The sequence below is a fragment of the Vombatus ursinus genome, unplaced genomic scaffold (genome assembly GCF_900497805.2).
Source record: "Vombatus ursinus unplaced genomic scaffold, bare-nosed wombat genome assembly UNPS02014778.1, whole genome shotgun sequence".
Taxonomy (NCBI): Eukaryota; Metazoa; Chordata; class Mammalia; order Diprotodontia; family Vombatidae; genus Vombatus; species Vombatus ursinus.
In genome coordinates, this window is record NW_020954556.1 from 45,456,885 (window position 1) to 45,469,585 (window position 12,701).

The window sequence follows — 12,701 nt, forward strand, 5'->3', positions numbered from 1 at the left end:
GGCTCAAATTCCAAGTACAATGGTGGTGAGGCACACAAGTAGGATAAATGTGGATATAACATCTTTGCTGGTTGGATTATTCAGCTGGGTTGCCATGGTTTGTTTCTCTATAATTTGACTCTCTTTTCTGTAGCCAAGGGTCACATTCCTTGAAACTTCTTCCTTTAAGTGACTACATTTCTGTATCCATGTCTTTCTGAAGTCAATATCTCTGCTCCCTGCTGGATTCAGTGTCTCCTACTGATTGAATAGTTCTTCTTAAAAGCTATATGATTGATGGGGAGGAAAGAGAAATTCCCTCTTCTCCCACATAGGGATCTCTTTCACAAGAAGCTCCTGGCTTGCAATCTCTCCCACTCTCTAAGGACTGAAATTCTGCCAGAGCTTAATTATTTAAAGCTCCCAGGAGTGTAGTTAGTTTGCTTACCCAATTGAGTTATTCCCTTCTTGACTCAGAGAGGGGTTTGTACTTCATGAAGGGAACAGAGGAAGGAAAGAAAAAAAGAAAGAAGGGAGGAAGAAAGGAAGGAAGGAAATAATTATTTGTTAAGTACGTACTATATGCTAGGCTCTGTGCTATGCAAATATTACTTCATTTGAATCTTGTAACAACCTTGGCAGGAGGTGGGATTACTATTCCCATTTTATATTTGAGGAAACTGAGGAAGACCCGACTCAGTACTCTATCCACTGCCTCACAGAATGTTATATCTAGTTAATAGTCACTAAACATTCACTCTCTGTGACTATATCTGTTGAATATATTTTGTGTAAATCACCTCTTCCTCCCTCCCCCACCTATACTTAGGAGGCAATCATAATTTTTGGTGTTCTTTCTATTTCCATTGTTGTAGTGATTGCATATTGTTTCCCTGGTTCTGCTTGCTTCACTTGTTTCAATTCATATGGCTTCCCATGCTTCTTTGCATTCTTCATAGCTATTGTTTTTTCCAGTACAGTAACATTCCATTACATTCATGTGTCATGTTTTGTTTAGCCATTTCCCAATTGATGAGAGTCTTTTATTTAAAGTACTTTGATGCTATGAAAGGTGTTGCTAAAATACTTTGTTATATATTATAGCTTTCTTTCTCTTTTTTACCTTCTTGGAGAATATGCCTAAAAGTAGATCCTGCTTCTGAGTCAGAAGGTATAGATGGTTGGACCTGGAATCAGGAAGACCCGAGTTTAAACCCTGCTTCAGACACTTACTAATTATGTGAACCTGGGCAAGTCACTTAACCTCAGTTTTGATTACTTAGTCTGTAAAATAGGGATAATAATAGCACTTACCTCAAAGAGTTGTTGTGAAAACCAAATGAGGTAACGTGTAAAGTTCCTTGAAAACCTTCAAGTGCTTTATAATCCTAGTTATTATTATTCTATTTATTTTTAGGCAATTGGGGTTAAGTGACTTGCTCAGGGTCACACTGCCAGTAAGTGTCAAGTGTTTGGTCTGAGGCCAAATTTGAACTCAGGTCTTCCTGACTTCAGGGCTGGTGCTCTATCCACTGCGCCACCTAGCTGCCCCTAGTTATTATTTTTAAGACAGCTTTTTTAGGGTAAGAGTCATAGAACAGATCACAGTGAACTGATTAACACCAAAAGCAAACCTAAACTCTCAGACTAGAATTCTAGAATAATGGGGCTAGAAAGAGCTGTAGAGGTCATCTGGTCCAGTCCCCTCATTTTGTGGCTTGATAAAGCTAGATCCAGCAAGGAAATTGCCACTGAATGTCTCTTTACTTCTAGTTCAGTGTTTCTTCTATGACAACTCGCTGCCCTCCGTAACATCCTCTTTAACTCTACTTGCTCTCCAACTGAGAGCCAGTGTGGCATAGTGGATAGGTCCCACCTTTGACACGCAGCAGTTGCCTATCTGCATTGGTAGAGTGTGTTTCCTCATCCGGAGTTCTGTACACATATGGAACCACAGGTCTGGTAAAAAGAAACAAAACCAAACCAAAACTCCAATTAACTGGAAAAGTCATCCAGTCTAAACTAATTCAATCTAATCCAACCAGCATTTATTAAGCTCATTCAACATATAAGGCACTGTGCTCAGTACTAAAGACAAAATGAAGGGGAAAAACGGTCCCTGCCTTAATTCTAGCAGGGCGATATAATGGGTACAAAAGTAATTTTATACACACTAATTTGATGAGTATTGAGAGAGCACCAATAAACTAGCGGGATCAGGAAAACCTTCCATAAGAGCTGGCACAGGAGCTGAGCCAGAAGGAGGCCAGGAGCCCAAGGTGGAGGTGAGGAGGGAGTCGATGTTCATTCCAGGCCCAATTGGGACAGCCTATACAAGGACATGGAAGTGGAGAACGGAAATGCAGAGCTCAAGGAATAACAAGTAGGTCCATTTGACTATAATACAGAATGAGAGGCTTTAAACATCAGGCTGAGGAGTTTGTAGTTTATCCTAGAGGCAATAGGGAGCCATTAGAGTTTGAACAGGTCTGTGACATACTCAGATGAGCTTTAAGAAGATCATTTCAGTAGCTGTGTGGAGGGCTGACGTAAAGCACAGACATTAGGAGCTAAGAATCCAGGTAGGAGACTATCACAATGATCTGTCAGAGAGACAATGAAGGCATGACTTGGGTGGTGCTATAGATAGAGAGTTAGGGTTACATCTGAGAGGTGCATGAAGGGGAGGGAAAATCAGAGGATGGCAACATTACATGCCACAGCTGAGGCAAAATGCCTTATGGTAATACACATTGCTTCCTTGAGTAGCCACAGTCATGTTGATATGCAAAATTCTGGGGTTACATAGAAAAATAGCCCATAATTCATAAATCAGCAAGGACATTGGTATTTGGGCCTAGAGGGCTCTAACAAAGCACATTCACAGTTCTCTCCTAACCAGAAGGATGCAACAAGTCAAAATAGCATTTTTATATACTGCTTGGTAAGATTTTGCTTTATTAAATTGACTAACGAGGTAATTTTGTGGGCCTAGCCCATTTGTGGAAGATCCACCATGAATCTGAACAGAAAATAGCAGTAATTTCCTAAATACTGCCAAGTCAATCGTATCTGTTGTGCACAAACAGAAAGACTCCTGGGTTGTAGTACGTGGCCTGCTATGTAATCATCCTGGCTGAATAGCCAGAGATACTTTGTTTTGAAGGGGGTGCAGAAATCCTGCAGGTTTAATTGCCAATAAATCAGCATGACCTCCACTCCCTGGCAGGCCTTTTTCACAATGATCTTTTCAACCAGAAAATGAAGAGACTGAGTTTACAGTGTGTTCATACTGCCTATGGTAAGATAACAGCCATAACCCATGCCGTTCCCCCCATTAGAGGCCATACTAGATAATGAAGGACATGTTCTGTTTGCTTTGGGGTTATTTTCCATTGCTGTTATAGCTATTTCTTTCTGTTGTTATGGAGAGAGTACATTTTTTTTAAGCAATCCTCTTAGCATTGGTTAGTTCAGTATTTCGCCAACACTTGAGATCTCATTTCTCAGTTAATTCTTATAAATTTGTATTTAGAATAGTCTCCATTGCGCTCAAAAAGCTATTTGAAAGCTTTGGATGTTGCTTATTGTTGTATTTATGATTTGTTAAAAAATATTGTCTGCTTTTAATTCATATTTCAAGTTCATTTCTATGACTAATAAGCTATTTGATACTTATCCATAGTAGGGTGCCTTTCAAATGTACATTTGTACAAATGTTCAATTTGTACATTGTGCCTATTACATATTTCATTTCACCTCCACTATTTACCCCTCTCCCCACCCCTCATCTTTTGCAGAAGTGGAGGGGCTGTGGGTATGGAACACTGCATGTAATGTCAGTCTTTTTTTTTTTTTAATGTGTTGCTTAGTTTTACTGAACTGTATTTGCTTCTTTTTTTTCACTATATTGGGAGGGGGTGTCCCTTGAAAGGGTGATAGGACACATTGGAAAATTTAAATCATGATAAAACAAATGAGAATGTATATAAATAATCATATATTTGTATAAATACACAAACATATCTTTAAAATGTTCTTCCTTTAAACTATTTGTTTCAAAATGACAATGGATTCTTATATATTTTTATACTAGATTTTTATTTGTTGGGAAATTTAAGCAAAACTGTAACTGGGGCGGAATAAAAGTGCTTTGGCCCAGGTTACCACCATTTAAAATGTACTGACAACATTAGAAGCCCACCACACAGGAGAAAAAAACCAGTTGAGTTTAGCATCTAGTCAGCAAAAATAATTAATTAAAGATGGGAAGTTACCAGATGGTAGACTTTTTGGTGTGCTCAAAACCCTTTTCTGACCAAGCAGAGGTCTCTCTATAGTGACCTCTTCTTTGTGTCCCAACATCTTCCTCCACCCTCCTGTCTGGATACTGAATTTGTCTTAAAACTTTCATTTTTTAAAATATATTTTATTTCCCTCCAATTACATGTTAAAACAATTAAAAAAAAATTTTTTTCAAAAAGTTTTGAGTACTAAATTCTATCCCTCCCTCCTCTCACCTCTCCCTGAGATGGTAAGCAATCAAATATAGGTTATAAATGTGCAATCATGTAAAACATTTTCATCTTAGTTGTTTTGTGTAAGAAATAAAAGAAAAAGAAAGAAAGAAAGAAACTGAAAAATAGCATGCTTCAGTTTGTATTCAAACAATATCAATTCTTTCTCTGGAGGTGGATAGTATGCTTCATCATTAGTCCTTTGGAATTATCTTGGATCATTGCTGAAAATAGCTAAGTCATTCACAATTCATTGAACAGTATTGCTATTACTGTGAACAATGTTCTGGTTCTGCTCACTTCACTTTGCATCAGTTCATGTAAGTCTGCTTGCCATTTTTTTTGTAAACAGTATTTTATTTTTTCCAATTACATGTAAAGATAGTTTTCAACATTCATTTTTTTTAATAAGATTTTGAGTTCCAAATTTTTCACCCTCCCTTCTCTCCTCCCTCCCCAAGATGGCAAGCAATCTGATATAGGTTATATATGTTCAATCATGTTAAACATATTTCCTCATTAGTCATGTTGTGAAAGAAGAATCAGAACAAAAGGGAAAAACCATGAGAAAGAAGAAAAACAAAAACAAAAAAAGTGAAAGTAGTATGCTTCCATGTGTATTCAGATTCCATTGTTCTTTCTTCGGATATGGATTTCCATCACGAGTCTTTTGGAATTAAATTGTCTTGGATCATTGTATTGTTGAGAAGAGCTAAGTCTATCATAGTTGATCATTACACATTATTGCTATTATTGCATATAATGTTCTCCTGGTTCTGCTCACTTCACTTTGCATCAGTTCATGTAAGTTTTTCCAGCTTTTTCTGAAATCTACCTTCTTATAGCATTATAAATCATTTCTTATAGCAAAAGAGTATTCCATTATATTCATATACCACAACTTGTTCAGTCAACCCCCAATTTATGGGCATCCCCTCAATTTCCAATTCTTTGCCACCACAAGAAGAGCTACTATAAATATTTTTGTACATGCATATCTCTCCCTCTCCCACCTTTTTTTTTGATGTCTTTGGGATATAGACCTAGCAGTGGTATTGCTAAATCAAAGGGTATGCACAGTTTTATAGCCCTTTGGCCACAGTTCCAAATTGCTCTCCAGAGTGGTTGAATCAGTTCACAACTCCACCAACAGTGTATTAGTGTCCCAGTTTTCCCACATCCCCTCCAACATCCATCAATTTCCTTTTTTGTCACAGTAGCCAATCTGATAGGTGTTAGGTGGTATTGTTTTAATTTTAATTTAATTTGCTTGTTTTAATTTGCATTTCTCTAATCAATAGTGATTTAGAACATTTTTCATTGTCTGAAAACTGCCTGTTCGTATCCTTTGATCACATATCAATTGGGGAATAACTTGTATTTTTATAAATTTGATTCAGTTCTTTATAAATTAGAAAAAAGAGGCTTTTACCAGAGATACTTGTTGCAAAAAATTTTCCTCAGTTTTGTGATTTCCTTATAATTTTGGTGGCATTGGTTTTGTTTGTGTAAAACTTTTTAATTTTATATAATCAAAATTATCTGTGTTACATTTTGCAATGCTGTCTATGTTTTCTTTATTCCTAAATTCTTTATCAATAGATCTGACAGATAAACCATTCCATGCTTTCCTAATTTGTTTATGGTGTCACCATTTATATGTAAATCATGAACCTATTTTGACCTTATCTTGGTATATGGTATGAAAACTTTCATTTTATAAATGCTTCCTCAGGTGTACAAATTGCTTGTTATGGCTCTGAGTATAAGGAAAGGCTACATTTCTGAGCTGTGTTATAGTGACAAGAGTGCTGATTTGGATGCAGAAGATCTGGGTTTGAATCCCTGCTCTGCTGGTTATTAGCTATGTGATCTTAAATCCCTTGACCTCTCAGAGACTATTTTCTCATCTATAAAATGAGGGACTTAGACTAGATCAGGTGTTCTTAAAGTGGGATCTCTGAGATTGTTTTTTAAAAAAAAATTTGAGAGGCAGAGCTAAGATGGCGGAGTATAAGTAGCAATTCAGCTGAACTCTCCCATTCCCCTCCAAACAACTTTAAAATAATTCCTCAAATTGAATTCTGGAGTGGGAGAGACAACAAAAGGTCCAGGTGTGATATTTCCCCAGCACAAGACAACTTGGGATGTTGGCAGGCGAGGCCTGTGATGCTAAGGTGAGGGTTAGCCTAGAGCTCAGCGTGTGCCTTGGCAATACCAGCAGCAGTAGCAACATCACTAGCAGCAGCAGCAGCTAGGGAGCTCACAGTTCAGAGATGGCAAGGGGGTCAGACAATTGGTCAGAAAGAAATTACAGGGGACCCATTGCTGGCACTGGGTACAGGACCCTTTTTCAATGATATGCAGCTCTGGGTTGCAGTTCCAGGGTAAAGAAGAGCACTAGCTCTTGTCATCAGGGGAGTGGAGGTCCTGGTCAGAGTTTCAAGGCAGAAAGGAGCACTAGCACTTGCAGCTGCAGGAGAATAAGGTCCTTTCTTGGGTAAGGACCAGAACACAGGCCAGGAGAGCAGTGACCACACTTCTCCTTGGATCATACCACCTTGGAGGCATGAAAACTTACAGACCCCAAGAACTAGCTCTGAAAACAGCAGCACAATAACCCTAAAGCTTGGGGAAGTGCTCCCTTCATCCTAGGAACAGAGCCTAATTTTAACATAAAGTTGAAAGTCAAGAAATAGGCTGTAAAAATGAGCAAACAACAACAAAAAACCCATGATCATAAAAAGCTACTGCGGTGACAAGGAAGATGAGGGCACAAACTCGTAAGTCAACAGTGTCAAATAGCTATGTGCAAAGCCTAAAAGAAAAAAAATATAAATTAAACACCAGTCCAACAAGAATTCCTGGAAGATCTCTAAAAGGATTTTTAAAATCATATAAGAGAGGTAGAGGAAAAAATTAGGAAAAGAAATGAGAATAATGCAAGAAAATTATGAAAAGAGAGTCAACAACTTGGTAAAGAAGGCACAAAAAAAAATACTGAAGAAAATAACACCTTAAGAAACAGAAATGGCCAAATGGTAAAAAAGAGGAACAAAAATTCACTGAAGAGAACTCCTTAAGAAGAATTGACTAAATAGAAGAGGAAGTGCAAAAGCACACTGAAGAAAATAATTCCTCAAAAATTAGAATTTTGCAAGTGGAAGCTAATGACTCCATGAGAATCAAGAAAAAATAAAACAAAATCAAAAGAATGAAAAAAATAGAAGAAAATGTGAAGTATCTCATTGGAAAAACAATTGACCTGGAAAATAAAGAAGAGATAATTTAAAAATTACTGGATTACCTGAAAGCCACAAGAAAGAGCCTAAACATCAATTTTAAGAAATTATCAGAAATAAGTATAAGAAATTATACTGCCCTAATATGCTAGAACGAGGGGGTAAAATAGAAATTGAAAGAATGCACCAATCATCTCCTGAAAGAGATTGAAAGATGAAAACTCCTAGGAATATTATAGCCCAATTCCAAAGGTAGTGGTTCAAGGAGATAATATTGCAAACAGCCAGAAAAAAAGAAACAATTAAAATGCCATGGAGCCACAGTCAGGATCACACAAGATTTAGCAGCTTCCATATTAAAGGAGTGAAATCTTGGGATAAGGTCTTCCAGAAAGCAAAAGAACCAGGATTGCAACCAAGAATAATCTACTAAACAAAACTGGGAATAATCTTTTGGGGAGAAAAAGTAGACATTTAATGAAATAGAAGACTTTAAAGCAATCCTAATGAGAAGACCAGAGCTGAATAGAAAATTGACTTTCAAATATGAGATTCAAGAGAAGCATAAAGAGGTAACCATGACAGGGAACTCACAACGGACTCAGTAAGGTTAAACTTTTAACATTCCTGTATGAGAAGACGGTACTTGTAACTCCTAAGAACTTTATCATTATTAGGGTAGTTAGAAGGAGCGTATATATCGGAGGGTACAGGTGTGAGTTGTCTATGGTGGGATGATAAGAACAATGAAGGGGTGAGAAAGAGGGATGCCCTGGGAGAAGGGGGAAGGTAGAGGAAGAACAGGGAAAATGATCTCACACAAAAGAGGTGTGCAAGGAAGAGCTTTTACAGAGGAAGCCGAAATGGTGGGCAATGTTTAAACCTCATTCTCATCGGAATTGGTTCAAAGGGAGGATAATATATACACTTAATTGGATATAGAAACCCCTCTTACCCAGTGAGGAAGTAGGAGGGGAAGGGAATAAGAGAAAGAAGGGGATGAAAGAAAGGAGGACAGATTAAGTGGGGCAGTGGTCTGAAGCAAGACAAATTTTTGAGGAGGGACAGAGTAAAAAGAGAGAGAGAAGGATAAACATGGAAAAAATAGGAAGGAGGGAAATACACAGTTACTAATCATAACTGAATGTAAATGGAATGAACTCCATAAAACATAAGCAGATAGCAGAATGGATGAGAAACCAGAATCCAACAATATGTTGTTTACAAAAAACACAATTGAAACAGAGAGACAACTGTTGGAGGGGATACTTATGCACTATTGTTGGAGTTGTGAACTAATCCAACCGTTCTGGAGAGCAATTTGGAATTATGCCCAAAGGGCTATAAAACTATGTATACCCTTTTACCGAGAAATACCACTACTAGGTCTATATCCCAAAGAGATGAAGTTTTTTTAAAAAGGAAAAAGATCTATATATACAAAAATATTTATAACAATTCTTTTTGTGGTTGCAAAGAATCAGAAATTGAGGGGATGCCCATCAATTTGGGGAGTGACTGAGTAAGTTGTGATATACAATTATGATGGAATATTACTGTGCTCTAAGAAATGATGAACATGGTGATTTCAGAAAAACTTGGGAAGATTTATGTGAATAGATGCAAAGTAAAGTGAGCAGAACCAGGAGAACACTGTACACAGTAACAACAATATTGAACAATAATAAACTGTGAATGATTTACCTATTCTCAGCAATACAATGATCTAAGACAATTTCAAAGGATTTATCATGTAAAATGCTATCCATATCCAGAGAAAGAACTGATGGAGTTTGAATGCAGATTGAGGCATAATTTTTTCACTTTCTTTATTTTTATTGCTTTTCTTTTTTTTTTTTTTGCAATATGGCTAATATGAAAATATGTTTTGCATGATTCACATACATAATTGATATCACATTTTTTGTCTTCTCAATGGATAGGGGTAGGAGAGGAGGAAGGGAGATAATTAGGAACTCAAAATTTAAAATAATTAATAAATTACAATAATATTTGGGTTACCATATTTGAATATAATTGGTTTCCTTGGTAATACTGTGTTTTATTTAATGCATTTTAAAATGTTACTCTATGATCTAGAAAGCTTCAACAGACTGTCAAAGGGGTCCAAAACATGAAAAGGATAAGAATCCCTGAATTAGAAGTTTTCTAAAGTCCTCAACAGCTTTAAAATTCTATCATTAATTAAAAATTAAATTAATTTCAATAAATATTTTTATTTCATAATAATAACTAGTCTTTATACCGTGCTTAAAGGTTTACAAAGTGCTTTATAGATGTAATCTCATTTCATCCTCAAAATAACTCTCTAAGGTAATTGCTATTATTATCCCCAATTTACACATGAGAAACTAAGGCATGAGAACACTGAAGCACTTAACATGAGAAGTTAAATGACTTGCCCAAGGTCATACAGCTAGTAAGTGTCTGAATCTGGATTCAAACTCTGGTCTTCCTAATTCTAAGACTAGCTCTCTGCTATGCCACCTAGTTACCTAAATAAGTTTTCATCAGTATCTCTAATTTGTATTTTACAGTCGTTCTGGAAATATATTCCTGCTCCCCTTTAATTGTACCCTCCCCTGTTACTAATGTAACATGGTTGACTCTGGCTATGTTCCTTCATTTGTTAGGGGACCAATAACTAGCAATCAAGTTCCATTTACTTAATATCGATTATCTTTTACAAAGTTATATTTAATTCATCGATATAGAAAGAACATTCAAACATTTCTTTAAAATGTTAGGAACATAATTTCCCTTGCACCAGTTCTGTCTTGGAGTTGAGAGGAAGAAATTAGGTTCATAACTTAGCTCAGTTCCTAGTCTTGGTCCCACGAGTTTACATCTTATCTCGCATGACTGCCAGATAAAATCTGCTGGGTTGGAGACTTTCAGGTCACTCCCAAAGACTGTTCCTTCCTTGCCCTTCCTCCTCCATTCCCCCCCCCCTCATCAATGCTATGCTAGTTGAATCCTGACTGATTCCTGACTGAATTCCTCCTAGATTGGAGATTCCACTCCCTTTAGCAGATGCCATAAGCTAAATAGTCATCAACACCTATGGCACCCTTTCCCCGCCGATGCAAATGAAGCCAAAAGACCATCGTTGAAGCTGAAAGGACTTTTTGAATGCCTCTGTAACCAATCAAAGAGTCTCCTCTTCAACTCATGGTTACCTGAAGCAGAACCAATTCTAGACTACATACATGCTCCACAATCTGGTTCTCCAAGGCACTTGCTTACATGATTCTCTTGGAAACAGCTTCCTAGAATCTTTCACATGGAGAGATTACATCTCCTCCCTAGAGTACTCCACATCTGATGTGTCAGATCCTCATTGCACTAAGAAAAACAATTAAGCAAAAACAACTGATTTAGTGACCTGGTCTGGTAATGAACACACCATTTTGTCCTAGTTTATCATCTCTCTGCCTTGAGAAGGGAGATAATGCTTGATATTTCTGAGAATATAAGGATGAGCAAGTCATAGTCCCTGCTCCCTCAAGGCACTTACATTCTAACAAGGATAAAAGACAGATATACAAATCAGTCAGTCATTAAGCATTTATTAAGTGACTAGCATATGACAGGCATTGTACTAAGCACCCAGAGATGCGAAGAAAGGCAAAAATCAGGTCCTATCCTTAAGGAACTCATAATCTAATGGGAAATCTAATGCTTGCAGACAACATGCAGACAAAAATGTATAAACAAGCTATGTACCACATAAATAGGAAATAATCAATAGAGGGAAGGCACTAGAATTAAAGGGGATTAGGAAAGACTTCCTGTAGAAAGTGGGATTTTTAAGGGGCAGTTGTGTGGTGCAGTGGGTAGAGCACTGGCCCTGGAATCGGGAGGACCTAAGTTTAAATCAGTCCTCAGACGCATGATACTCACTAGCTGTGTGACCCTGCGTAAGTCACTTAAACTTGATTGATTAAAAAAAAAAGAAAAGAAAGAGGGAAAGAAAGAAAGAAAGTGGGATTTTAACTTGAACTTGAAGGAATCCAGAGATGGCAGGAGGTAGAGATGAGGAGAGAAAGAATCCCAGGAATGAGAGACAGCCAGTGAAGCAGTGTGTTGTTCTGGGAACTGCAAGGAGGCATTGGATTAAAGAGTATGTGGGATTGGGGTGTAGGGTATAAGAAGCCTGGAAAGGTTGGATGGGGCGGATTATGAAGGATTTTGAATGCCAAACAGGGGATTTTTATGTTTGATCTTGGAGGTGATAAAGAGCCCATAGAGTTTACTAAGTAAGGGAACAACACGATCAGATCAGGACTCTAGGAAAATCACTTTGGCAGCTGAAGGGAAGATGTATGGAAGTGGGGAGACACTTATGGCAGGAGAACCCACCATCAAGTTACTGCATAGTTCGGGTGTGAGGTATAACAGGAAGATGGAAAATGACACCTGTGGTTGCCTTTCCTCTGCCCTCCTGAGGCTGTTACAATAGGAGAGAACAAATGACAAGCAACAAATCAGTTAAGCTCTACCTTAAGAGAGGTAGGCTTAATCTTACAGGAGATCCAAAGTATTAAGGGCTTCAGTAGGTAAAGAGAACTTGCTGGCTTTGTTCTTGGGGGCCACAATGAGGCCAACATCAGCAATTTTAAAAGAGACATTAGAAAAAGAGAAGGCAAAGTGTTGGCTGTACGGGGGGCAGCTAGGTGGTGAAGTCAATAGAGTGCTGGGTCCACGGTCAAGAAGATTTGAGTTCAGATTCGTACTAATTGTGTGATGCTGGGCAAGTAACAGCTTCTGTCTGCCTCAGTTCCATCATCTATAAAATGAGGAAAATAATAGCTCCTACCTTCCAGGGTTGTTGTGAGGATCAAATGAGAAAACATGGTTAGTGCACTTAGTACAGTGGCTGGCACATAGTAAGCACTATATAATTGGCAGGTGTTATCATTTTTAATATTCTTATACACAG